The sequence below is a fragment of the Ceratotherium simum genome, chromosome 28, assembly GCF_057802395.1.
Source record: "Ceratotherium simum simum isolate JZ-2026a chromosome 28, ASM5780239v1, whole genome shotgun sequence".
In the NCBI taxonomy this organism is placed as follows: domain Eukaryota; kingdom Metazoa; phylum Chordata; class Mammalia; order Perissodactyla; family Rhinocerotidae; genus Ceratotherium; species Ceratotherium simum.
Genome location: NC_141927.1, coordinates 16,123,678 through 16,151,180, shown reverse-complemented (window position 1 = coordinate 16,151,180; position 27,503 = coordinate 16,123,678). Strand labels below are relative to the sequence as shown.

At 39.0% G+C, this 27,503-nt stretch overlaps 1 pseudogene; it reads right to left on the bottom strand.

Moving 5' to 3' along the window:
• Positions 1-4,205: 4,205 nt before the first annotated feature.
• On the bottom strand, positions 4,206-4,550 carry LOC101397251 (transmembrane protein 256 pseudogene; annotated as a pseudogene).
• Positions 4,551-27,503: the final 22,953 nt, after the last annotated feature.

Sequence of the window (27,503 nt, the reverse complement as noted above, 5' to 3'; positions counted from 1 at the left end):
TTACTTCCATTTAGGTCCTTTTACCTTCCCTACTTTTTAAATGTAATTGTTTCAAGTATTTCCTCTACCTACAGTGAGCACTACACAGATGCCACCATAATTTTTGCTTCAACCATCAAATATGATTTCAGAAACTCATGAGAAGAAAATAGTGTATTATATTTGGCCCTATTTTTACCCATTCCATTGTTCTCTTCTTTCTGAAGTTCCAAGCCTTCTTCGGTTATCATTTTCTTTCTATCTGGAGAACATCCTTTTGCCATTCTTTAAGGGTAGGTCTGCCAGTGACAAATTCTTAAGCCTTCTTTCATCTGAGTATGTTTTTATTTCCCTTTCCTTCCTGAAGAATAGTTTCTCAGGACACAGAATTCACAATCATCTAATTGTTTTCTTTCAGCACTTGAAAAATGGTGTGCCATTTCCTGCTGACGTCCATGGTTTCAGACGAATAATCTGCTGTTATCTGAACTGGTGTTCCTCTATAGGTAACGCATCATTTCTCTGATTGCTTTTAAGATTTTTCCTTTGCCTTTAGTTTTCAAAAGTTTGATTATGAAGTGTCTTGGCATGGTTTTCTTTGATTTGGGGTTCATTTGGTTTCATGAATATATAGGTTTATGTCTTTCACCAAATTTGGGAAGTTTTCAGTCATTATTTCTTCAAATACTTTTTCAGCTCCCCAATCTTTCTTCTCTCCTTCTGGGAACCCAATGACACAAATATTATAACTTTAGTTAATGTTCCACAAGTCTCTGAGGCTCTGTTTATTTTTTTTCCAATCTGTTTTCTCTTTGTTGTTAAGATGGAGTAATTTCTTTTCACTGTTCTTAAGTTCACTGCTTCTATCTTCTGTCATTTCCACTCTACTGTTGAGCCCATCTGGCAAGTTTTTTTATTTTAGTCGTTATATTTTGCTTGAATTTAACAGAAAAAAATAACTGAAGTAAAAGGGAACTCAATGCTGACCTTTAGAGGAATTTTTTTTTCACTTCATGACAAGATAAAGCTATTCCCCCAGTCCCCTTCTCTTTAATATGGGGCATATTAGAAGAGCCATTTAGGAATTATGGTAGGTCCTGAACACTCATTTTTGGAGACATTCTTGTTCTTTCTCATATCAAACATATTAAAGTGATCACATATTTCACATTAAATGTAATTTTCCTATAAAAATACTTGCAGGAATTTTAATAATACAGCATTGAAATTTTTATTAATTTTAATTTTTTTGTTTTGTTTTGTTTTGAGACAATAGCAAACATTCTTGGAGGTCCTTATGGTTTTGCGGTCCTAGACTCTGCACCTGTACTGCCTAATGGCTCTGGACTAATTTTGTTGATGAGAGTGGGTTTGACACCTGGCAGAGCCTTTCCAAAGTTTTCTTTCTCTTTCATTAGCCATCATCTCTTTCTGAAGGTTATTACCTGACATTATGCCCCTTTCCGTGTTTGGTTACTCCAGGGGAATTGTGCTGTTTCTTTTTGGTAGTTTATGTCATTAGGTATTGAGGGAGGTAGATCCTGTGATCCAACTTCATTCAGTCATCTTTAACCAAAAGTCTAATATTTTCTTAAAAAGTAAAAATTATTATTTTTGGTCCTTTCTCAGTAATACCTGTCTAAACCAAGACGTTGTTAGCTTTTGATATTTTAGAATATGTCTGTCATTCCTTGGCTGTCACTTATTTAGGTAACATTTCCCCCTAAATTACTAATTAAACCCTAATTGAATTAATTTAATCCTAAACTTTGGCTAATTTAGTTTCAATTACTTTCTTTTCAAATGGCTCAAAATTGCTTCCATCCTTTTAACCAAAGTTGCCCAAATCTAAAGCATTATTCCTTTTGTTCATCTACTAAGGATGAATATATTTCAATGTACTTTTTACTGAAATTTGTTAATGTATTCAGATCCACGCATATTGCCTCTTTTCCATCTTCTGTTTTGCATACAAAGACGCCCAAAGCTCAGGTCACTATATTTATTTTATTTTCACAATACTGCTTGCTAAGTTTTTTCTTTTCTTCATTACCATACCTCCAACCATTTTCTATTTAATTTGTAATTTGGCATATTTTAAAAGTTTGCCTTTTTTTTTGTTATTCTGACAAACCTATAGTTACCAATTATTTTTTTCTTCTCTGCTGTCTCTGATGTTTGATGCTGTTAATAATACTAGTGTAAAAAGCCAATTTGTTGCTTCTACACTGATATTGAAAAAATAATTGTTATGAAGTTAATAGCTGTTTTTTAAAATGTGGATACAGTAGTCTTCCCTTATCTGGAGGGTATATGTTCCAAGACCCCTTGTGGATGCCTGAAACTGCAGATAGTACCAAACCCTATATATACTATGTAGGGTTTCCTATACATACACACCTATGATAAAGTTTAACTTATAAATTAGGCACAGTAAGAGATTAACAACCATAACTAATAATAAAATAGAACCATCCTAACAGTGTACTGTAATAAAAGTTTTGTAAATGTGGTTCTCTCTCTCCAAAAATATCGTATGGCACTAAACTCACCCTTCTTCTTGTGATGATGTGAGATGGTACAACGCCTACGTGATGAGATGAAGTGAGGTGAATGACTCAGCATTGTGACCTAGCATTATTTTCAGAGGGCAATTGACCATGAGTAACTGAAACCATGGAAAGTGAAAGCAAGGATAAGGGGGAACTACTGTAATAGGAAAGTGTTTTGTTTTATCTTCAAAGCCTTTCACAGAGTAGATTTAAAGGTTTATGGAAGATGAACAAAATTATCTGGTGAAAGTTGCATCCTGTGACCTCAGGCTGACCTCAGGAAAGGATGAGTGGATTTGATCAAGACATGGTCTTTCTCGAGGTGTTTGCATCTTGAGAGAGGAGCCTGGAGAGGCAGCTATGGAAGGTTTGTTTTAGATGTTAGGGGAGGGAAGATGTTAGAGTACTCCTCCATTTACATTTTGTTGAACCACTGTTGTCTAGGGGGAATATGAAAAAGAAAAGATCATTACAATGTCTGTTATAGTGCACATCACACTGAATGCAATGATTTGATGATCTTTAATTCCAGGGCAAGAACCACGAGTTCCTCTAGCAAAAGGCCCTGTATTATTGGTCTTTCTATCCCAAGGACCTAGAACAGTGCCTGGCCCATGGTGCATTTATTTTTTTATTTATTTTTATAATTTTATTTATTTATTTATTTTTCCCCCAAAGCCCCAGTAGATAGTTGTATGTCATAGCTGCACATCCTTCTAGCTGCTGTATGTGGGACGCGGCCTCAGCATGGCCGGAGAAGCAGTGCGTCGGTGTGCGCCCGGGATCCGAACCCAGGCCACCAGCAGCGGAGCACTCGCACGTAACCGCTAAGCCACGGGGCCGGCCTGCCCCCCCATGGTGCATTTAAATAAATGTTTGCTCAATAATTCTTGGAACTTTTAAAACATTTTTCCATGGCCTTCTATCTGGAGGTTAAAATGTGATTTTCAAGTGCTTGTACATAAAAAGTCTTTATTCATAACTATAGGGGTGATATTCTAATTTCTGGAGAGGAAGACCAAACCTACAAGGTTATTGTGGCATTGATTATAATGACGGGTAATTATCTGTTCTCTTCTGTAAATGTCTGTTGCCTGGATGCACTAATGCCAGCGCCCCCTCCTGGGTGTGCCTTCTTACCTCCACCACTGGGGGTCAGCACAGATAAGGAAATAACTCCATCAGCTTACACCCTGTAGGATCCCTCCACACCCGTTTAACTACAAAATAGCCCTTTGCTTTTAAACATTATTATATAGCAAATGGTTGTGATATGCAACCATTTTAGGTTTTAGGATTAATTTTCCCATATCTATAGACAAGCGCAGTGATTATCTTAGGCATAATCCTATGGCAGAGTCTCATCTGCCACAAGTGAGGGCTTAGTCTAAGGTTCCTTCCAGCTCTAAGATTGATGGTTTCCCCCGTTGATCCTCTCTCTGCCGCCCACTTCATTTTTGGTTTTTAAAGTGTGTTTAAGTGTTTTAAAGATGGTCAGGTTCACCTTCAGGTCAGGGTGGCTGAAGCCCCAGAGCAGATCAGGGTAGGGGGAAGAAGAGCCAATGACCATAATGAGACCTCTCATTGTATACTGAACTTATTTTTTCTTTTTTTTAAATTAGCGTTTCTCTTTTAATCCCCTCCTGCTCCAACTCTCAAAAAATTAGCCAGGAATTAAACACAAGGAGCCAAGGCAAGCTAGCCCAAGAGTAGCAGGCTCCTTCCCACAGGGACCACAGTCTGGGCTCTGGGGCCTCCACTCAGAGCCGGGTAGTAAAAGCTGGTGCAGAATAAGGTGGTTCCAGAGGCTGGTAGTAACCTGACTCAGAGGCTTTCTGCAATGGGGCACCCCTAACAGTCCAGGCTGTGTAAGAAGTAGTGTTTGTTGGCCTTGTCAAAGAGCTCCTTCCCACAGGCATCCAGGAACTGGGCTGCATGTGCCCCACAGGAGGCCAAGCCTACGGCTTCAGGTCCGGACAAGGTGCCCAGGTGACAGAAAGCAGCCCCTGGCCTGGCCATGGCTGTGGATGTCTGTGACACCATTTTCTGAAGCTTAAATCCGGGCAGCGGTCTGAGCAGAGGAACGTGTTTATGAATCTCATGTGAAAAATTTGAAATGGGGAGTGTCCAGGAAAATCTGGTATGGGCAGTCCTCAGCCCAGTGGTCAGCTGTAGGGGGCTATTTGCACTTTCTCTTGTTCATTGTAATCTTTGATGTCCAGATTAGCAACAGCTTTGTGCTTCTGGTCTGCTTCTCTTCCTTGTGCATTTTCCGTAAGAAGCTTCCTGCAACCTGTCTCTCAACAGGCCGCAGGCCATTCGGTAAATTTATCCATGAGAACGAGGCTTCATGAAGGGAATTTAGACACTAAAATAGAGGGAAGAGCAAAGGGACCACTACTTCAAAGAACAAAACAAAACAAAACCAAAAACCTCTTGAATAGGAGTTTAGGTTATACTGTAAACGTGTGGAGAATACTTGCACCTTAAGAAAAGCTCTTAAAAGCTTGCTGATGGAGGACTCCGGTGAGACTGTGCTGATGATGGGGTCCTTCTTGGAAGGCGCTGTTCCTTCTACTTCCTGGGTTTGTCCTTTCTTCTTTTGCATACCCCTAAAAGCAGAGCCTGAGGGAAGGCCTGGGGTGTGGGTGGTTTATTTGGGAAGTGATTCCAGGAAGGGAGAGAGAGGCAGGGAAGGAAGAAAAGCCAAGATCAGGGTGTGCTATTGAGGTTGCTGCTGGCAACAGTGGGCTGGTTTCTACCAGGGTCTCAAAAGAAGCTCATGGAAAGCTGTCCAGAACTATCTACCCCCCCAAAACGTGAGGCTTGAGCATTTGCTCACCTGCTCCTGCCCTCTATTAGTTGAGGCTTCCTCTGAGGCTGTTAACTTCAAGGTATTTTCTGAGCTGCGTTTGTGTGTGGCAATCTCCTACAATGTTGGAGAGGGCCCCGGGGCAGAAAGTTGAGCTTGAGCTTGAGATAGGATGCTGGCAGCACAAGGAAAACCCGTGCTTCCGTGGAACCGTCCACTGTGGCTGAGACTGAAATGAAAGGTGGGCTGAGAGGACATGATGCACCATTGGGTTGAGCAGTTGACTTGGGCAAGGAGGCCCCTGTCTGGATCCTGAGCTTCCGAAGGTGCCTCTCTGGCCTTCCTCTGACTGTACTCCTTCCTACCTAGAACTTGCACCGTCTCTTCTAGATCATAATCTAGGTACTCAGAACCCTGTCCAAAATGGCCCTGAGCCTGCGTGGCCTTTTCCCTGGGTCTATCTTCAAAGAGCAGGCTGTGCTGCCCCAAAGGATATCCAAGGTACTGCTTCCTGAAGGGAGTGAGCATGTCTGGACAGAGCTTGAATCTTGCTTAGGGAGTCCACAGGGGGATGCAAGGCCCCTCATGTGAGGAATAGGGTTGGGGTGAAAGGGAAAGAGATTGGTCCAGGGCTGGAGGCCAGCTTTCCCTCTCTCTCCACATTCCTGTACAGAACACCAAGGAATCTGAGAATTCTAAATTCAACCTTGGCCTTGTAGGCCATTACTATGGTATATTTGTCCAAGTAGGAGAATAGAACATGTTTTATTTAACCATTTGTTAGCTTGATTTATAACTCATAATTATTTAGATGCAAGGCAAATGTGGGCTGGAAGTCAAATTCCATCATGTTCCAATTTTTGTGGCTTTGAACTAAGAAAAAGGAACCTTGGAAAATAGGCTTTCTATGCTTGGGTGATTTCATAGAATTCTCAAGTTCATTAGCCTCTGTGATGAAATCATGGTTGTTACCAGAATAAACTTTATATTGTCTTTAAAAATCTAGGGATTTTATTTAGGTCAGCAACCAGAAGGCACTAGATTCAGTGAATCAAAGGATATGAGTGACTAAAGCAGGAGAATTATTACCCGAGGGTTGACTCTCAGATATTCCATGTGAAAACTTTCCTCTGGGCTCAGTGCTGGCTGCAGGTGGGGCAGGAGAGCACCAGAAGAAATGCATATCTGGGACGGTAAGAAATAGGGGAAGAAAAGCAGAGAGAAATGGGCCCTATTTTAGGCAAAGATGAATCTTGCAAGAAGAGAAGAAATTTTAGAAGAAAAAAAAGAAAGATTGACCGTGGGGTTGAAGAGGAGATTGCAGAAATTGAATGGCAAAGAGAAAGAACCACTTTAGCAATGTAAAAATACATATCAGAAATTGTACCCATATCTTACACCATATACAAAAATCAACTCAAAGTGGGTTAAAGGCTTAAATGTTGACCTGAAACTGTAAAACTCTTAGAAGAAAACATAGGGGAAAATCTTCACATCATTGGTCTTGGCAATGGTTTCTTGGATATGACACCAAAAGCTTAGGCAACAAAAGCAAAGATAGACAAATGGGACTACATCAAACCAAAAAGCTTCTGTACAGCAAAGAAAAAAATAACAGAGTGAAAAGGCAACCTACAGAATGGAAGAAAATATTTGCAAGCCATAGATCACAGAAGGGATTAATTTCCAAAATATATAAGGAACTCATACAACTCAATAGCAAAAAAAAAAAAAAATGAATAGTCTGATTAAAAAATAGGCTAAAGACTTGCATAGACATTTCTCCAAAAAAGACATACAAATGGCCAACAGGTATACGAAAAGATGCTCAATGTCACTAATCATCAAGAAAATGCAAGTCAAAACCACAATGAGATATCACTTCACACCTGTTAAGATGGTTATTAAAAAAAGAAAAGAAAAGAAAAGATAGCAAGGATTGGCAAGGATGTAGAGAAGTTGGAACTTTTGTACATAACTTATGGGAAAGCAAAATGCAGGTGCTATGGAAAACAGTATGGAGGTCCCTCAAAACATTAAAAATAGAACTACAGTATGGTAGTGGGATCCAAAAATTCCACTTCTGGATATTTATCCAAAAGAATTGAAATCAGAATCATGAAGAGATATTAGCACTCCCATGTTCCTTGCAGCGTTATTCACAATAACCAAGATGTAGAAACAACCTAAATACCCATCGACAGACAAATGGATAAAGAAAATGTGGTATATCCATACAATGGAATATGATTCTGCCTTTAAAAAGAAGGAAATCCTGTAACATGTGACCACACGGATGAACCTTGAGGCCATTATGCTAAGTGAAATAAACTAGTCACAAAAGGACAAATACTGCATGATTCCACTTATATGAGGTATTTAAAATAGTCAGACTCATAGAAGGAGAGAATAGAATGGTGGTTGCCAGGGGCTGGAGGGAGGGGGAAATGAAGAATTGCTAATCAACAGGCATAAAGTTTCAATTATGCAAGATGAATAAGTCCTAAAGATCTGCTGTACAACATGGTGCCTGTAGGTAACAATACTGTATTGTACACTTAACAGTCCGTTATGGGGTAGATCTCATGTTAAGTGTTCTTACCACAATAGAATTTTAAAAAAATTATATCAATGTCATTTCCTTTCACATCTCCAGCATCTGGTATTCTTTTGAGAAGCTGGATATGAGGTAGGAATCTTTCTTTGAGTCTATTATTATTATTATTATTATTGTTATTTTAAATAGTAGATGACAATTATTGAGTACTCACTATGTATCAAGCTCTCTTCCAAGACCTTTACATATATTGTCTCCAACCCTAAGTCTTAGGTATTATTATTGCCCCACTGTATAGATGAAGAGACTGAGGCACAGAGAGGCTAGGTAACTTGACCACAGTCCAGCAGCAAACAAATGATGGAGCCCAGATGCGAAATGGGTAGTATCTTTCTATTATATGCAGTTCTATTATATCCAGTATTTTCCTATATTCATTTTATTGGGAATATGCCTATTTCCAAAAGGGTTTTGAAGCTACTTTAAAGCTTTTTTTTTTAACTTTAAGATTTCAGAGCTTAGCTGTTGGATAATGAGTGAATTTGGCAAGCATTTGGTGAGGACACACTGTCTGTTGGCACTGTGAGACACATAAGGATGACACAACAATGAACAGGCAGGAGTTAATAGTAATTGATACCTAAGTCACTGAACAGATTATAACATAAGGCAGAGAGTGGCAAATGTTCAAAAAGAAGAGGCACAAAGTGATATAAGTATGCAAAAGTGAGGAAGATTATCTTTTGGGGTTGTGAAAGGATTAAGGGAGTGTCTGGGTAGACACTCGCATAGTCCCCTTGCCCCTGGTCTGGGCCTTGAAAGATGGGTAAGGTTTTGACAGTAGGAGATTGAATTTTGTGCTTCTGGCCATGTCAATAGATTGTATTCATATGTATTCTTATGTCTACCAAGATTTATTCTTAGTATGTATTTTGAAAGTTTTTTTTTTTTTTTCTGCTGAGGAAGATTCACCCTGAGCTAACATCCGCACTAATCTTCCTCTATTTTGTATGTGGGTTGCTGCCACAGCATGGCCACCAATGAGTGGTGTAGGTCCACACCCAAGACCTGAACCTGTGAACTCGGGCCACCAAAGCAGAGCACATGGAACTTAACCACTAGGCCACGGGGCCAGCCCCTTAAAAGTATTTTTTGAGCGCCTACTGTGTACTCTGTGCTTAGCTAGGCCCAGAGATGTAGGAAACATACAACACAGTCTCTGCACTCAAGTAACTTGCACTCTGAAATAGGAAACAAATATGGATACAAATATAATATAGTGTGATAGACATCTGCAACAAGTAATCATCATTTTTTATTCTATTTTATGGAATTTTAAACTTTAATTTTCTTTAAATTTCTTTAATTTTTAAAATTCTTTGATTTTCTTCCTCTTCCTGCCGCAAAACCCATTACATAATCTTAGAGGAATTTTCAGTTTGTCATCTTCATATAAACTGCAGTAGCCTCTGCTGGTGAAATATTGTTTTGTAACTAATGGAATAGTCCAGACCATAGGGAAAGCAGAGCATTATTTTAGAGCTGTAAAAGGTACTATTCACAAATCTCAGAAAAGAGAAGGACGTTCTATGGTGGAGGAATAAGAAGAAGGCATCCATACTGTTCTCATAAAGCTAGTAAAGTTCTCCAAATATCTTGTAGGCATAAGGCTCTAGGTTTATGCCAACAAATCCTCACACCACAAAACTGACACCCTTCCAATCCTTTGTGTCATAACAAAAATTTCCAATTCAGTCTCTTCCAAGACTACTTTCTATAGCTGCATTTTTCCAATTTGTCAGGCGAGCAAAGACATGGCGGGAAAGGGGACTAACATTTGCTGAAGGCCACCTGCTCTGAGGACCAGGCACTGCTCATGGCATTTGTGTTGGTTCTCTTTTATCCCCACATCAACCATATATGTATGTTAATCTCCACTTTACAGATGAGGAAATTCAAACTCTGTGAGAGTACATAATCTACCCAAAGTCATGCAGTTTATATGTGTAAGGGCTGGAATTATAATCCAGCCTGTGTGATTCTTGGGTCCCACTCTGCCATATAGTTTCCATTTTACTTTGCAATCAATGTAACTGGGATATTTCTGCCCTAAAATAATAAGTATTATAACATAAATAACATTTATGTTATATTGTTATACATTATGTTATACATTATGTTATATTGTTATACATTGTTATACATTAAATAAGTATTATAATATAAATAACAGCTATTAGGTTCTTTAAGATTAACCCAGTATGATAAAATAAAACAGAAATAAGTTGAATTGCTATGGAGTTGCTACTTCTTTTTTTTTTTTTTTTTTTTTAAAGATTTTATTTATTTATTTTTTCCCCCCAAAGCCCCAGTAGATAGTTGCATGTCACAGCTGCACATCCTTCCAGCCGCTGCATGTGGGACACGGCCTCAGCATGGCCCGAGAAGCGGTGTGTTGGTGCACGCCCGGGGATCCGAACCCGGGCCGCCAGCAGCAGAGCGCGCACACTTAACCGCTAAGCCATGGGGCCGGCCCTGGAGTTGCTACTTCTGAATTTAAAACTCGAGATGAAGTAGATGTTCAAAAAGATATCTATAATCTTCACTTGAATAATACATCTTTTTTGATCAAACAATACATACGTTTACATATGGGCAAATAAAACTCACCTTAAAATGCTAATGTCGGGCCGCCCCATGACTTAGCGGTTAAGTGCGCACGCTCCGCTACAGGCGGCCAGGGGTTCGGATCCCGGGCGCGCACCAATGCACTGCTTCTCCCGCCATGCTGAGGCCGCGTCCCACATGCAGCAACTAGAAGGATGTGCAGCTATGACCTACAACTATCTACTGGGGCTTTGGGGGGAAAATAAATAAATAAATTAATTAATTAAAAAAAATGCTAATGTCATTTTGTCTGCTAGTTCTTGAAGCAAAAAAAAAAATGATGCTGAACTTTTGACTATTAGGCAGCAACACAATGTTTCAGGGAAACCAATTGACTTGAATAAGTAAATAAGATTTCCAAAGAAGAGTGAGTCATAAATCTACATACAGCATGGAACGGCAATTAGTGTGTTCAAACTCCAGCTGCATCAAAATTTTGACATGAAAACTGAGTTATATGTAAAAAATAGTATTTTTAGCAGAATCTGATTTGGAAGTCAGAAACTACTTCCATGAACCATTTTTGTTTATTCATTTGTTTATTCTCCACATTCTTCCAAAAAATATCTAATATTAAACTGCTTAATTTGTTTTCAACAGTGTGACTTTGGGAAAAATTGTTTATATATCTTAGGTTTCCTAGCACCATATTTTCTTTTGTCTTCCTAAAAATACTGTAAATAGCAGCAAAAATTCCTGGTGGACTCAATTGCATGTAATATTTTTTTTTTGTCTTTTGTTGCTTGTTTGCTTTCCTTCATACTCTTTCCCACTTCTAATAGCTGCTTAATTATCGAACCCTTGGCATACCAAACCCTCTTGGTTTGCATCTGGAACATTCATAATTACCTCAGTTTTCCATTCCAAGCATGCAATTATCCTTGTTCTCCATTTCAAAATGTATTTACCTCTGACAGAATCTTAACAAATAAAGGGACGGGGTCCAGTGGTACATATGAGGCAGGAGACATGATGTTTTTCAAATTAAAAACTAAAAGTTTTTGGACACCAAAAGCACAGGCAACAAAAGAAAAATAGGTAAATTGGATTTCATCAAAATTGAAAACTTTTTGCATCAAAGGACACTATCAATAGAGTGGAAAGGGAACGCACAGAATGGGAGAAATTTATTTACAAATCATATATCTGATAAGGGATTAATATCTAGGATATACAAAGAATTCCTACAACTCAACAACAACAACAAATTTAAAAATGGGCAAAGGACGTGAATAGATATTTCTCCAAAGAAGATATGCAAATGGCCAAGAAGAACAGAGTCAACATCACTAGCTACTAGGGAAATGAAAATAATAACCATAATGTGATACCACTTCACGCCCATTAGGATGGCTATTACCAAAAAAAAAAAAAACAAAACAGAAAATACCAAGTGTTGGCGAGGATGTGGTGAAATTGGAACACATACATTGCTGGTAGGGATATAAAATGGTGCAGCCACTGTTGAAACTGGTATGGCAGTTGCTCAAAAAAGACAACATAGAATTACCATATGAGCCAGCAATTCTACTTCTGGGTATATACCCCAAGGAATTGAAAGCAAGGACTCAAACAGATATTTGTAAATACATACTCAAAGCAGCATTATTCCCCATAGCCAAAAGATGGAAGCACCCAAGTGGCCATCAACAGATGAATGGATAAACAAAATGTGGTACATACATAAAATGAAATATTATTCAGCCTTAAAAAGGAAGGAAATTCTGACACATGGTACAATATGGATGAACATCGTCATTATGCTAAGTGAAAGAAGCCAGACACAAAAGGCCCACCCATGTCCATTCAATCCTATTAGCAGTGTAACAAACGTTTTGTGGGTTAGCATTTAAAAGAGGAGAACTTTATTAATTTGTCAGCTGAACCAGCATTACAACAGCTTATGAAAAGTTTCCAATTGTTTGGGTTTAAACGGGGCAACATAAAACATTTAATGAAAAACTTGCACAGAACTTGACTATTTTCAGCAGCTTAGCTCTGTGGAATAACTTTGATACCACAACAACTCTAAAAATAAAACCATTTTTAACTTAAAGCTGTTCTTTCAGTTGCTGTTTCAAACCTTATCCCAAGAGCTGAGATGCTGTTTAGTAAAATGCGGCTACAGGCTCCTCAACAACAAGGTTCAAAATTGTCATATGTTTCCTGGTGAATCTATTTTTTATCTTTGAATTTACAATGATAGCTGTAAAAGTGATTGCAAATAGTATTACTATAATTAAATTTCTAGTAGAATGATTTTTATTTGTATATGTTAATCGGAGCTATAATATTTCTAATAATATTACCAGAATTTAGTTTGTGCTCTATAATGATGATACCAATAAACAATTCTCAGCGATATTTTGCCGTGTTTCAGACTATTAAACTATCTGTGTTTTAAAACTATGGCATTAAAACATACCCACAATAATACCATTATAATATCCATGTCTTTAAAACTCATGTAAATAACTATGATATAAACATCTTTCTCTAAGAAGGAGACTTTTATTTCTATCAGAATAGAGCCTGGTTTCTTTGATTGGAACTGTGATTCTCAAATTGTGTGCTGAAGCACCCTGGAGTGACATTAAACTTATAGGGGCATTGTGGGTGTTTCTTAGATACCACATGAACTGCTACTAAGTTATTTAGACCTAACTACTTAATAAAGAGAATTGTTAGGTATGTCTTTTGGCCTGAGGACACCAGGAATCAGGTAGGTTCGGGAATCTCTGGATTAGAAAGATTAGTGGACGTGAAATATAAGATAATCGAAAATTAGTTATTTAGTATGACCTTGTCATTTTACAGATGAGAAAACTGAGGTCCAGCATGGTTAAAACCTTAGAACTAGTGAGACCTAAATACCTAGGCTCCTAGCACCCATGCCAGGGCTATAAGTGAAAGATCTGATGAACCTGATGTTCTGTTGACGTTTCCATTCTCATGCTGTTCCTCTCTCTCTCTCAGCTTTTTGTCAGTAGATCCAGGCTTTGCAGCCCCAGCTTGACCGTATACCAGCTGAATAGCTTAAGCCAAGTTCCTTAGCTTCCTCTGTGAACCTCTGCAAACCTTAGCTTCCTCATTTGCAAAATAACTGGGATGGTGATAGTAACAAATAATAGGTAAAAATTGAGTTAATTCTAGAATCAGTAGAAATAATGCACTGAAAAAGCCTTGTAAACTGCCAAGTGCTTTATAAATTATTGATTTTCATTAAATAGTATTTAAACATCTACTATGTGCCAAGTACTGGGGAGACAAAAAGAAAAACAAAATCACCTCTGTGTTTAAGAGGCTTATCTCTCCTGGAGGGGAGAAATATAAACGATTTTAATAAAAATTGGTAAGTATAATTAATGGAGGTAATGACCAAGTATAATGTGAACAGAGAAGAGGGCCCACCTGAGGGCTCGGGTAGTCCTCACAGAAGATGCAGGTCTTCAGGTCTGAGTGGGAGAGTGAGTAGGGAATGGGTGGGGGAGGGAGAGCAGTCCAGGGAGTGGGAACAGCCTGGACCGAGGAGAGAGGTGAAGGAACAGAGTGCCTTCAAGAAACGGCATATCAGGGCTGGACCCGTGCGTGGCTTAGCGGTTGAGTGGGCACAATCTGCTGCTGGAGGCCCGGGTTCGGATCCCGGGCGCGCACCGACGCACCGCTTCTCCGGCCATGCTGAGGCCGCGTCCCACATGCAGCAACTAGAAGGATGTGCAGCTATGACATACAACTATCTACTGGGGCTTTGGGGGAAAAAATAAATAATAAATAAAATTTAAAAAACTTAAAATAAAAAAGAAACGGCGTATCATTCCACACGGCTGGAGAGAGAAGGGTGGGAAACAGGGGATGGTAGGTTACAGGCGGGAGATTAAACGTGTGTATTGCATCCTGGTCATAAAGGGCCTGGTATTCCTTTCAAAGGAGTGAACGTTACCCTGGACAATTATTTAAGGGTTTAAAGTGAGAAGCGATGCAAGCTGATGTGTAAATTTGAAGAGTACGCTTTATCCTTTACTGATAAGGAAACTTTGGTTTGTTAGTTTCAGGAATCATGGGGCTGCGTCTGTATAACTCCTTTTGTACGGCAACTTACTCCAATGAGAAACAGTCCGTAGTAAAGGTTTTAATGATTATGTGTATGGCAAAGTGGTAGTATATTCCTGGTCATTACTTGTTTTTGTTTTTGTTTTTTCTAATTTTTGTTTATTTGTTTTAGTTCATGGACTTCATTATGGGGAATTTCAAGTGTATACAAAATTAGACACAACAGAATAATGTACTTTCGTGTCCCCCTCACCCACTCCAACAACTAGCATCATCTGGCCTTTCCATTTTAAACTGTAAAGAAAAGGTGTCCTCAGCAATTCTCTAGAATCAGGAAAGATAAAATCTCTCACACAGTTCCCTGGTTATCGGGTAAGATCAGCTTCTCCGCCCTCCCAGGTAATCAGGTGACCATTGCCTGCTGCCAACCAGCCAGCCTCAGGAACTGCCTACTACAGTACTATCCTTGCCCCCAGCAAGGCGAAGCGTGGCTTCCAGAGCCTGTCCAGACAGAGGGCTCCACTGACTTTTTAGAGAGATGCTGCCCTCTTGTTTTCTGTCTCCATCTTTCACATTTGTTGCTTCCTCTCAACATCGCACATTCGCTTTGGTCGGCGGGGGGAGTAAACCATGGGTGAGTTCAGGCCTCGATATCCCTAGGAGGAAGCCGGGTTCAAACTGGACAGAGAGGTGGCACGTGTTCCATCATTTCAAGGCACCACACAGCAGAACACCTTGGGGTAGACGGCACGTCACTCCCTCCTTCACTGCGGGCAGACCTGATGAATTAGCCTCTGCAGCTGGACTCTGAGAACTGGGCTGATTCAACTCCTAGATCAGAGAGCTGGCACCACAGCTTAGTTATTATTTATTTAGTGTTTATTATTAGTATATGTAGGTATTGCATTAAATATGTTAATCCACATCATTGCCCTTTGAGTTAAGTTCTAACATTATCACCATTTTATAGATGAGAAAACTGAGGCTTGTAGAGAAGCTAAATAGTTTCTCCCAAGTCACACAGGCTGTAAGTGGCAGAGCTGGCATTTGAATTCAGCTTTGAGTTCCAAAGCCCCAGTTCCTCACTGGAGGGATGGGAGCAAGAAGAGAGGTTCTGCAGGAAGCCCCCAGTCCCCTCTATGTGTCTCACATCACTGTCTGTGTGGTTATCTCTCTTGATCCAGGATATATCAGTGCTGAGTTGTTTTAAAACTCCTAACCAAAACAGGCTGAATGTACATAGTTACTCACTGAGTAACTTGACCTATACTTTCTCATGTTGTTGTTGGTATTTGAATGGTTATCAGGTACTTTCACATTCATGATCTCACTTGCTTCTCTAGAACTGAAATAGGTTAATGTACTTCTTGAACCCAACATGGAGACTTAAAAAGGTAAAGTGCATACAATATAAGACAATGACCATTGATTTCTACATTGAAAGTTCTTGGTGAAACCTATGTCGAATTCTTCTCTAACAAATTTAGAACTCTCCATGGCTTAGATGAGCCTGAAGTCTGCTGCTCAGTGATGTGCTGGCTGGTTTATACTGGCTTGTGAGAACTGGTTGTGTACACCTCTTCCCAACTCTGCATTCAATGAAGTCATGTCAATTGGCCATGATGGAAGTATTTACACAATGTGTATTAGTTTCCTAGGGCTGCCTTAACAAAATACCACAAAGTACCACAACTGAGAGTTAACTATTATTATTTTATGTATTTATTATGTAGTATTATTTTCTTAACCAATATAACCAATGCAACTAATTGATATTATAAAGATAATATCTGTGATATAAATGTACTGTATTCTTTTACAGTTCAAGCGTCTAGAAGTCTGAAATTAAGGTGTCAACAGGGCTATGTTCCCTCTGAGATTCTGGGGAGAATTCTTCCTTGCCTATTCCTAGCTTCTGGTGGTAGCTGTCAATCCTTGGCATTCCTTGGCTTGTAGACGTGTCACTCCAATCTCCTCCTCTGTGGTCACTGGCATTCTCCCTGTGTGTCTCTGTGTCTCTTCTCCTCTTCTTATAAGGAGACCAGTAATATTGGATTAAGTGCCCACCCCACTCCAGTATGACCTAATCTTAACTAATTACATCTACAATGACCTTATTTCCAAATAAGTTCACATTCTGAGGTACTGAGAGTTAGAGCTTCAACATACATTTTGGGGGGACACAGTCAACCTATAACATCATGCAAATCAGCAAATGCTACAAATCAGGAATTTTTTTTTTTAAGAGGTGGTTTCCAGCATAACACTGTGTTGGTCTATCACATGATATCAGAAGAGGACTACTTACCTCAAATACCACTTTTCCATGGGAGTTTTTCATCACAAATTTCCTCATACTCCAAATGGACTGTACCTTGCCTGGCAGAGTAAGAATTAAAAGTGGCAACATGCTAGTGGGATTTGACAGCCATTTCTCAGCCCTTTAAAAATTTCTTATATGTATTTCCATTATTTAAAAAATAGAAAAATACAGAAAAGTAGAAAGAGAAGTTAAAAATAAATCATTTTTAGCTTTATCATCCATAGAGACCTATGATGAATTCTTGATGAATTTTCTTCAAAATAATTTTGGAACATTTCTTTTTTTGCCATTTATATTTCTTTTCTTTCTCTCTTTTTTTTTTTCCTAAGGAAGATTCACCCTGAGCTAACATCTGTTGCCAATCTTCTTCTTTTGCTTGAGGAAGATTGTCCCTGAGCTAACATCTGTGCCAATCTTCCTCCATTTTGTATGTGGGTCGTTGCCACAGCATGGCTGACGAGCGGTAGGTCCGCGCCGAGGATCTGAACCCATGAACCCGACCGCCAAAGCAGGGTGCGTGGAACTTAACCACTACACCCTGGGACCAGCTCCTCTATTTCTCCTTTTGTGCCAAATCTGTTTAAATGCTTTGCCCTCTTTTCATCATGCTTTTTATTTTGTAAGTTTAAAAAATGTATGAGTAATACATGAAGACAACATTCCAGTTATAAAAATGACACAATAAGAATTAAGTAAAATCTGTCTTGGACCACCTCCAGAATCCTAATCCTCTCTCCGGTGGTGGACATTGTCATCTGTCTTAAGTGGATTCTGCTAGACCTTTTTAAATGCATTTTTTTGCATACATATTTTTGTTCGTATAAGTGATATAGTTTTTTCATAAACATAAACCATATCGTACTATGTATCTTAATATTTAGTACAGCATACTTCTCCCCTTTCTTCCACTAGATTGTATGTCCTTGAGAGTTTTTTTATGTCAGATTTAACTTGTTCTCTTTAATTGCTGCAATACATTTCATTCTATAGATGTGCCATAATTTACTTAATTATTCTCCTACTGCTGATTTTTAGGTTGTTTTCAATCTTTCACAATGACAACCAAAAAGCAATGAAAATCCTTGTACTTGTCTCTGTGCATATGTACAAGTATTTCTCTAGGATAAATAACAAGAAGCTGAATATCTGAGCTGAAGAGTATTTATAACTTTTCTTGAAAAATGCTACCAATACACTCTCCCACCGACAGTGTAGAAGAGTATCCATTGCTCCACATTCTAAACAACGTGGGATATTACGTTATTTTAAAAATTTGTTTAGGCCACTAGAAGCGTGGCCCAGCTTCTGCCCAGCTGGAGAGATGAATAGTTCTCAATGATTGGAACCCAGCCTTCCCCTTCCTTAGTATAGATAATTGAGAATTAACTAATAATATTTAATGTAGTTATTAGTTATTTATTAAGTAGTATTAATTATTTTCTTAACCAGTATAACAATGCAACTACTTAACATTATAAATATAATATCAATGATATAAATATTACTAATAATCAAATATTAAATAATTGAAGAAATAAAAATCACAACCAGAGGCTCCACACTGGACTCCATATTTATTTGTTAATATCTAAATTTCAAAAAATTCCAACTTTCTCTTCTCTGAGTTTCCTAGGTTTTATCCAAATTCTCTGGATAATAACCTTATCCCTTAGCTCCAGCTATATATTCCTTGATTGTGGGTTCAAATTCCCAGACGGTCATCTCACTAGAATCCATTCTTCTCTTCCCCTGGCAGAAGTTGATTAATTAGGTTAAAGCACAGTCCCAATAAACTAATTTTACTATGTTCCATTTAAGTAGTAGGCTTTCTTGTGATATATTTCTATTTAATGTAAAGAAATAAAGACTGTCTTATGAAAATTATATTAAGACGTTTACATCTGCAATGTAATCTTCAACCTCCAAACTTAATTGTTTGGAGTTGTGAAACATGATTTTGTAAGAAATTGAAGTAGCTTATGAAATACATGACTAATATTTTCTCTTAAGGTATAAATGGTGACACCAAATACATTTTCTTTTCTTCTTCTATCTTGGTTTTCCAAAAAGTTATAAAACCAAGAATAGTTTTTGTTTTTTGAGATGTGTGATATGATTGATTATCTTATTTTTGTGAATGAATAATGAAGCAATTTATAGAATAATAACGTACATTTAAGTTTTCCAAACCTAAACATAATGTGAAGCATCATTTATGACTAAAATTCCAGGAACTGGAATTCAGGCACTGATTAAAACACTGGACTCCTGCAGGCTAACAAAGATAAAACACACATAAATATTAAATCAAATTACAATTTTATGGGGGCATAGAAGAAAGAAACTCAAGGCCCCGGGAGGCTGTGAAGGACTATGACATACAAGGGCAGACTAGGAATATGTCATATGACATACAACGTAATTTGTCCAAAGAACTGCTAGTAGTTTAGTGGAACTAGGACATAGGGAATGAAGTTGGGATGAGTGGAAGAGGTAGTCGGAGATGCAGGGATGTTGTGTAGGATTTGAGACGATATAAAGCAGAGAAGTCAGTAAATGGGCTAGTACAGTAATATAGGCAAGGTTCTGATCTAAGGTGATAATAGTGGGAAAATGAAAAGGGAAGGAGAGTATCAAGAACTATTCCAGCAGTGGAATTCATAGAACTGAATGAACATGAATTGTGAAGGAGAGAAGCTTAGAACATTTTCTGGATTTCTTGGATGACTGGTTTTTATTAATAGGGTCAATCACAGAGAAGAACACAGAGGTGATGATAATAATGTTGGTCTGGTAAGTTGGGCAAACTTATAGAAATGTGGAGATAGGTGTTCTGAAGGTAGGTGGATATACAAGTAAGAAAATCACGGTTGGAGCTATTGAGTAAGGTTCATCAGTGGTTAGCAAAATCCAAGGGAGTGGTTGAGGCTGTCCAAGGAGAGAGTAAAGAATAGCAAGAAAAGAAATCCAAGGAGGAAATACTAGGAAGCATAAACATTTATAAGGCAGGGAAAAGAAGACAAAAATTTGACTTCTGTTTTAAGATGGTTCAGTTAGCCATCTCCCAAATGTCCCATTAAAATAGTAATGAAAGTTCCCAGGAAGATATAAAACATCACTGTTACCTTAGAAACAAAACATAACACACTACTATTTGTTGAAATCTGTGAGAAATTCTTCACTTAACAAAGAGCATATGGAAATAATTTGCAAAAATGTTGGTCACCAACTCATGTATTAATCTCTGAAACGAAACTGTGGGTCTAGATAAGAACTAGTTGAAAGTTAACAAGAATTACAAGTAAAATTGAAATCAGCAACAACAAGCAACTGAATTTAAAGTTGCAATATGTATATACACTAGGATCCAGCAATTTCATTATTGGGTATCTACCCAATAGGAATGAGCACTTACATTTACTAATTAATGAATTTTCATAGCTTTATTCAAAATAAACAAAAACTAGAAACAATCCAAATGTGCATCAGAGTAGAATGGGTAAATGTCTTGTGATATTGATACAATGGAATGCTACATAGCAATGAAAACTAATGAATGACAGTTACATGGAACTACTTGGAGGAGTTTCACAAATATCATGTAGTATGAAGAAGCAACACTCAAAAGAGTATATATTATTTGATTCCATGAAGTTTGAGCACAGGCAAAATTAATCTAAGGTGATAGAGGTTGGGAGAGTGGTATCTTTTGAGGTACTACCTGGGAAGGCATGAGGGAGTCTTTTGGGTACTAGAAATGTTCCTATCTTGATATATGTGGCAATATCCTGGATGTGTCTACTTTACTGTGTGTAAGTTAAGTCTCAATAAAAAAAGTAAATATAAAGGGGGAAAGGGGCCAGACTCATGGCATAGTGGTTAAATTTGGCATGCTCTGCTTCGGCAGCCCAGGTTCGCAGGTTTGGATCCCGGGCACGGACCTACACCACTCATGAGCCATGCTGTGGTGGCGACCCATATATAAAGTAGAGGAAGATTGGTACAGATGTTAGCTCAGGGCTAATCTTCCTCAGGCAAAAAAAAGAAGGGAGGGTGGCCGGCCCCATGGCTTAGCGGTTGAGTGCGCGCGCTCCACTACTGGCGGCCCAAGTTCGGATCCTGGGTGCGCACCGGCGCACCGTTTCTCTGGCCATGCTGAGGCTGCGTCCCACATGCAGCAACTAGAAGGATGTGCAACTATGACATACAACTATCTACTGGGGCTTTGGGGAATGAAAAGGAGGAGGATTGACAATAGATGTTAGCTCAGAGCCAGTCTTCCTCAGCAAAAAGAGGAGGATTAGCATGGATGTTAGCTCAGGGCTGATCTTCCTCACAAAAAAATAAATAAGTAAATAAATAAAGGGGGGGAGGGGGAAGTGAATTATATAAAGAGCAAAATTCACACTGAAGAAAATTTATTCAGTTACATAAAGGGTAAGCTTGAGAAGGTCTCCGAGAATACAGGAGGAAAGCACAAAGAGATTAAATTATGAGAACAAAGAAAAAACATTCTTGAAGATTCCAAAATTAGTGGAAGAAAAATAAAAATTAAGGATATAATAGGTGGTTTGACAAAAGACATAATCCTACAGATCAAAAGGCCAGACAGTTTTCCACGAAAGATTAAGGATAGTAAATTCTACCTTCACATGTCCTTGTAAAATGTTTACATTTTAAGGATAAAGGAAAATATCCTGCAAGTACTGACTCAGAAGGAAAAAAAAAGGTTTATCTACAAAAGAATAAAAATCAAACAAGCCTGGGGCTGTCCCAGTGGCATAGCGGTTGGGTTCACGTGCTCCACTTTGGTGCCCTGGGGTTCGCAGGTTCAGATCCCAGGCGCAGACGCACACGCTGCTCATCAAGCCATACTGTGGCAGCGTCCCACATACAAAATAGAGGAAGATGGGCACAGATGTTAGCTCAGGGCCAATCTTCCTCACCAAAAAAAAAAAAAAAGCTTAACATCATTAGTCATTAAGGAAATGCAAATTAAAATGATGATGAGAAACCAATACACACATTTAGAATGGAAAAAAAGTACACCACCAAGTGCTGTCAAGGCTGCAGACGAAATAGTACTCTCATCCATTGCTGGTGGGAATAGAAAATGGTACAGCCACTTTGGCAATTTCTTATAAACTACACTTTTAAACATGACATAGCAAACCCACTCCTATGTATTTACCCAAGAGAAATGAAAGCTAATCTTCATCCAAAAACCTGTATGCAAATGGATACAGCAGCTTCATGTATATTTGCCCCAAACTGGAAACAACCTAAATCTCCTTCGACTGGTGAATACAAGAACAAATTCCAGCACATCTATGTACAGTATTGGTATGCTTCTTGGCAATAAAAAATCTACTGATACAACAACATTGTTGAATTTCAAGTGCATTTTGCTGAGACTCAAAAGGCTACATGCTATATGATTCTGCTTATATCACTGTTGTGAACTGAATGTTGGTGTCGCCCATCCTCAAATTCATATGTTGAAGCCCTAACCCAAAATGTGGTGGTATTCGGAGGTGGGGCCTTTGGGAGGAAATTAGGTTTAGATGAGGTCATGAAGGTGGGTCCCCCATGATGAGATTAGTGTCCTTATAAGAAGAGGAAGAGAGACTAGAACTCTCTCTCTTTCTCACTCCTCAATGTGAGGACACAGTGAGAAGGTGGCCATCTGCAAGCCAGGAGGCAGGCTCTCACCAGGACCCAAATCTGCTGGCACCTTGATTTTGGACTTCCCAGGCTCCAGAACTGTGAGAAATAAATGCCTGTTGTTTAAGCCATCCAGTCTGTGATATTTTCATATTGCAATCAGAGCAGACTAACACAAACACAGTCTCAAAAAGGCAAAACTATAGGGATAGGAAAGCAGTAAGTGGTTGCCAGGGCTTCAGGTTGGAGCAGTTGTCTACAAAGGGGCACGAGGGAATATTTTGGGGGTGATGGATCTTTTCTCTGGCTTCCTTATGGTGGTGGATACATCACCATATATGTTTGTCAACTTACAGAACTGTCCACCAAAAAGAGTGAATTTTGCTACATGTAAATTATATCTCAATAAGCCTGATCCCTAAAATTGTTATGTATGACAGTAAGATACAAAGTCAATGCCTGGAAAAAGAAATGAGAGGAAGAATCAACTGGTTTAGAGGTAAATGGGCAAAGAAAAAGATCTAGGCTAAATAATTAAAATGCTAAAGGTAAACAAAAGCAGGAAAAGCTAGTTTCTGGCAAGAAGCCATTCAAGAGAGAAAGACCAGGGGCTTTCTGTGGCCTACAGGTTCAAAATATACACGTACTCTGAGTACAGAATATACAATTCACAATACTCTGTGATTGTCGCCATAATAGCTAAAAACTTAAGGCAGCCTTACGCAGAACTCATTAGAAATATGGGGCTCTCTGCACTATTATGGAAGTGTTGCTTAGTCCTTGGCATACGTAAAGAACGATTTTGAAAAGTAGTGTAATAAAATTTAAAATAATTAAAACATATAAGTAATATAAAGTATTATGAAAAATTTAGAATATAGACACCATTATCTAAACAGAATCTAAATTTAAAATAAATTATTCTACTATACAAATAATGTGTTTCTTGCAAAAAATTACCTTATACAGATAAACAAAAGGAGAAAATGCATAAAAGTCCCATTTTCAAAATTTAAAAATTCTGACAAAATCAAGTTAATGCAAATTAAAGTAATAATCAGGTACTATTTTAAGTATATCAGGCTAACAATAATGAAGAAGTTATGACAACACTCAGTGATAGCAAGAATGTGGATCATAGGAAATTCACGATCAATTTTGGTAGAGAGAAAAGAGGTTCAACCACTTTGTAGAGCAGTTTGGCAGTATCTCGTGAAGCTGAAAATATGTACACTCCCAAGACCTGGCAACTTCACTCACAAGTAAATGCCCTAGAGAAACTCTTGCCCATTTGTTTAAGAATGTGCATAACAATATTGTTTGTAAGAGCAAAATATTTGTAACAGAGTAAATATCCCTTAACAGATTAGCTAATTAAATTGTGTCACTGTCATTCAAAGCAATAGTATATAGAAGTTAAAATGAATGAATTAGAACTACAAGTATCATATTTTCTGATAAACAGGATATAGAACAGTGAGAAAAGCAAACTACAGAATGATACATACAGTACGTATGACATCATTATCTGAAAAACATACAATACACACACATATGTAGATATATACACAAACATATACATAAATACTCTGCAGAATGTGTCTGTGTACACGTATGTGTGTGTGTGTATTTCTCTGCAGAAGAAAGGACTACATAAGGGACATCTCTGTAAAGTTCTTTTTTTTCCTGTAATTTTTTTCTTTTAGAAGGAAGGACAGGGCCCGCCCCGTGGCTTATCAGTTAAGTGCTCGCACTCTGATGCTGTCGGCCCGGGGGTTCAATCCCCAGCGTGCGCCAACGCACCACTTCTCCGGCCATGCTGAGGCCTCATCCCACAGACAGCAACTAGAAGGATGTGCAACTATGACATACAGCTGTCTACCGGGGCTTTGGGGGAAAAATAAATAAATAAATAAAATTATAAAAAAAAAAAAAAGGAAGGAAAGAAAGAAGGAAGGAAGGACCTAAAGTAAATGTGACAAAGCTTTGTGGTAGATTCCAGGATGTTAAAAAATTGCTCTATACACTTTTCCGCATACTTGAAGTATTTATACCAAAAAGGTACTTGAAGTATTGATACCAAAAAGGAATACTTCACCTTTGTTAATAATTCAGAAAATACATAAAAGTGTGAACAAAAGTAATCGCTCATTTAAAGAAAATTAATCTTAACATTTTGCTACATATTCTTCCAGATGTGCCATACTTTCATTAGCCCGCATGTCATATACATAATTGGTATCCTTTTGGAAGAGGCCAAAATTTCTCAAAAGTGTTCTTCTGATTCATGACGTGAAGACTGAGGTCTCTTCTTTCTCTGAGTCTTTGGTATGGCCGGCTTCCTTTCCTTGATTCTACAGTATTTTCTCACAGTTCCAGAGTCCTGTTTGCAAATAGATTGCGTGCCTTGTCCTTTGTCCCACTCTGTCCACTTGGGGGCTATCTCAATCCACCTCAGATCTACAGTTGAAGGGAGGACAACACGCACCGTTCCCAAACCAAGTCTCCCTGTCTGACACGTATTCACTGAGAGGACCCTTGCTGTCTGAAATGAGAAGTCTCCTTACCGCTCTGTCTCACTTTTCTAACACCCTGAGTGTATGTAATTCTTGAGGAACTACAATCCCCGTGGTGCTCTGCTCCTGGGCGCCCCGCCTCCACCCCTGCGCCTGCGCGTTCTGAGCGCGGACCACAACTCCCAGGATGCGTCGTGCTACCGCCCGCACAGCCCTACTTCCGGCCGGGGCGTTTCCTGGGTAACTGGCTCGGCTGAGTCCAGGAAAATTTGAAGGTGGGCGTGGCTTGTAGGCTGCTTGAGAAGCTGTTGGGGGAGTAGCTTCTTTTTTCCTTCTTTTTTTAATCACAAAAAAACAGCAGGTCTACGGCAGAGATACGGCTGCCTAGGTTTCTTGTGTGCACACTTTGCTTTTCTGAACCGCGAGAAAGGTCATTGCAAGGTGGATCGCGGCTTGCTCTGGTGCTTGCAGTCAGCTCGACCTTGGAGTTGTCAGAAATCCCTCCCAGGGTGTGAGACAGGCTGACAATCCTGGATTTTATTGGAGTGGTGAATTTTTTTTTCATCATATCTTCACAGGCATTTAGTGGGAAATTAGAAGACTAGAGGAGGCTGCAAGTCAGATATTTTTACCCTGGAAACCCGTGCACGCTTCCCTGAAAGATTGTTCGTAGTTACAGTTTTGTAACTTTGTTTCAGCTGGGCCTGAGATCCCTATTTTTATGACCTTTCAACTCGTAATTGTTAATGTGTTCTGTAGACAGAACCCTGGAGGAATGCCTGTATTTAAGGGGACATGAGAAGTCTTCTAACGCACTGCTTGACTGACACCCTTAATATATGTAATATGATATCCTTGATATATGTAATTCATGGGAAACGGCAATCCCCATCCCACCCCCCAGAAAGCAAAACGTTCCAGTTCAGGAGTGAGGGGAATGTCAGCGTGAAATGGGTTGAAGAGTAAATAGTGAGTGGGAGGGGAGCAATTAGAGGCGACCATACATTGCCTTTTCAAAAAATGTATTATTCTTGAGGAGAAAAATGCTGTTTATTAACTCTGTAATCTCATACAAGTTAGTTTACCTCTTTGAGCTTGTTTCCTCACCTGTAACATAAGGAAGATTTTACCTTTCCTCCCCACGTGACAGTGTTTGTGAAGGCAATCCAGAATAAAGTTTGTGAACACAGTTCTTACTCCACAATCACCCCAAAGGGAGTTAGTAATGATGGTGATGGTAATGTGGCAAGTGTAATGAGAGGCCAGGGCAACCGGGAATGCCAGTTAAAAGAAGAGTTGAAACCGATGACCATGGGTCAAGTCCCGGGAGTAAATCAAGTGAATCTGGGAAAGGCCTGAGAAACCGGGAGAAGACAGATGGGGCCAATGGCAGTATCCCTGACCTGTCACTAAGCTTGAGGATGGTACGAGCACATCTGTGTTGGTCACTGTTGTTTGCCTGATGTCTAGCACAGTGTCCAGCACACGGTGCCTCTGCTCTCACATCCCCTCTGCCCAGAACACTCTTATCCCATGTATCAGTCAGGATTCTCCAGAGACACATAGCTGGTAGGAGGGGTGTGTGTGTGTGTGTGTGTACACACACACATGTATATATTAGTGTATACACACACATGTATATGTATACGTATATATATAACCCTAAATTTGCATATATTCATGGGTATACATACCTGTACACACACTATACATATACATATAGTAGCGCACACATATATAATATATGTATATTAGATGTACTAAGAGATTTATTTCAAGGAATTGGCTTATACAACTGTGGGGGCTGACAAGTCTGAAATCCGTAGGGCAGGCTGGAAACTCTTGGGCGGGAGCTGATGTTGCAGTCTTGAGGCAGAATTTCTTCTTCCTTAGGGAAATCTCAGTTTTGCTTTTAAGGCCGTTCAATTGATTGGATGAGGCTCAATTGATTGGATGAGGCTCAATTGATTGGATGAGGCCCAATTGATTAGACTTTACGGAGGGTGGTCTCCTTTATGGATTGTAGACATTAACCACGTCTACAAAATACCTCCATAGTAACACCTAGATTAGTGTTTAAGTAACTGGCACTATAAGTTGACACATAAAACTAACGATCACGTCCCAGAAAATCTTTGCTCAAATGTTATGTGTTCATAACATTTAAAACTGCAATCCTATACACACACACACCCTTACATTCTCTATCTGCCTTCTCCTTTCTTATTTTCCCCTTAGCACTTAACTATCTTTGAACCGTCACTCTCTTTCTTGTGTTTATTGTCTTTCTGCCCCCCTGCACAGTAAGCTCCACTAGCGTGAGGATGTTTTTCTGTCTTGTTCACTGATGTGTCCTCAGCACCTGGAACAGTACCCAGCACAC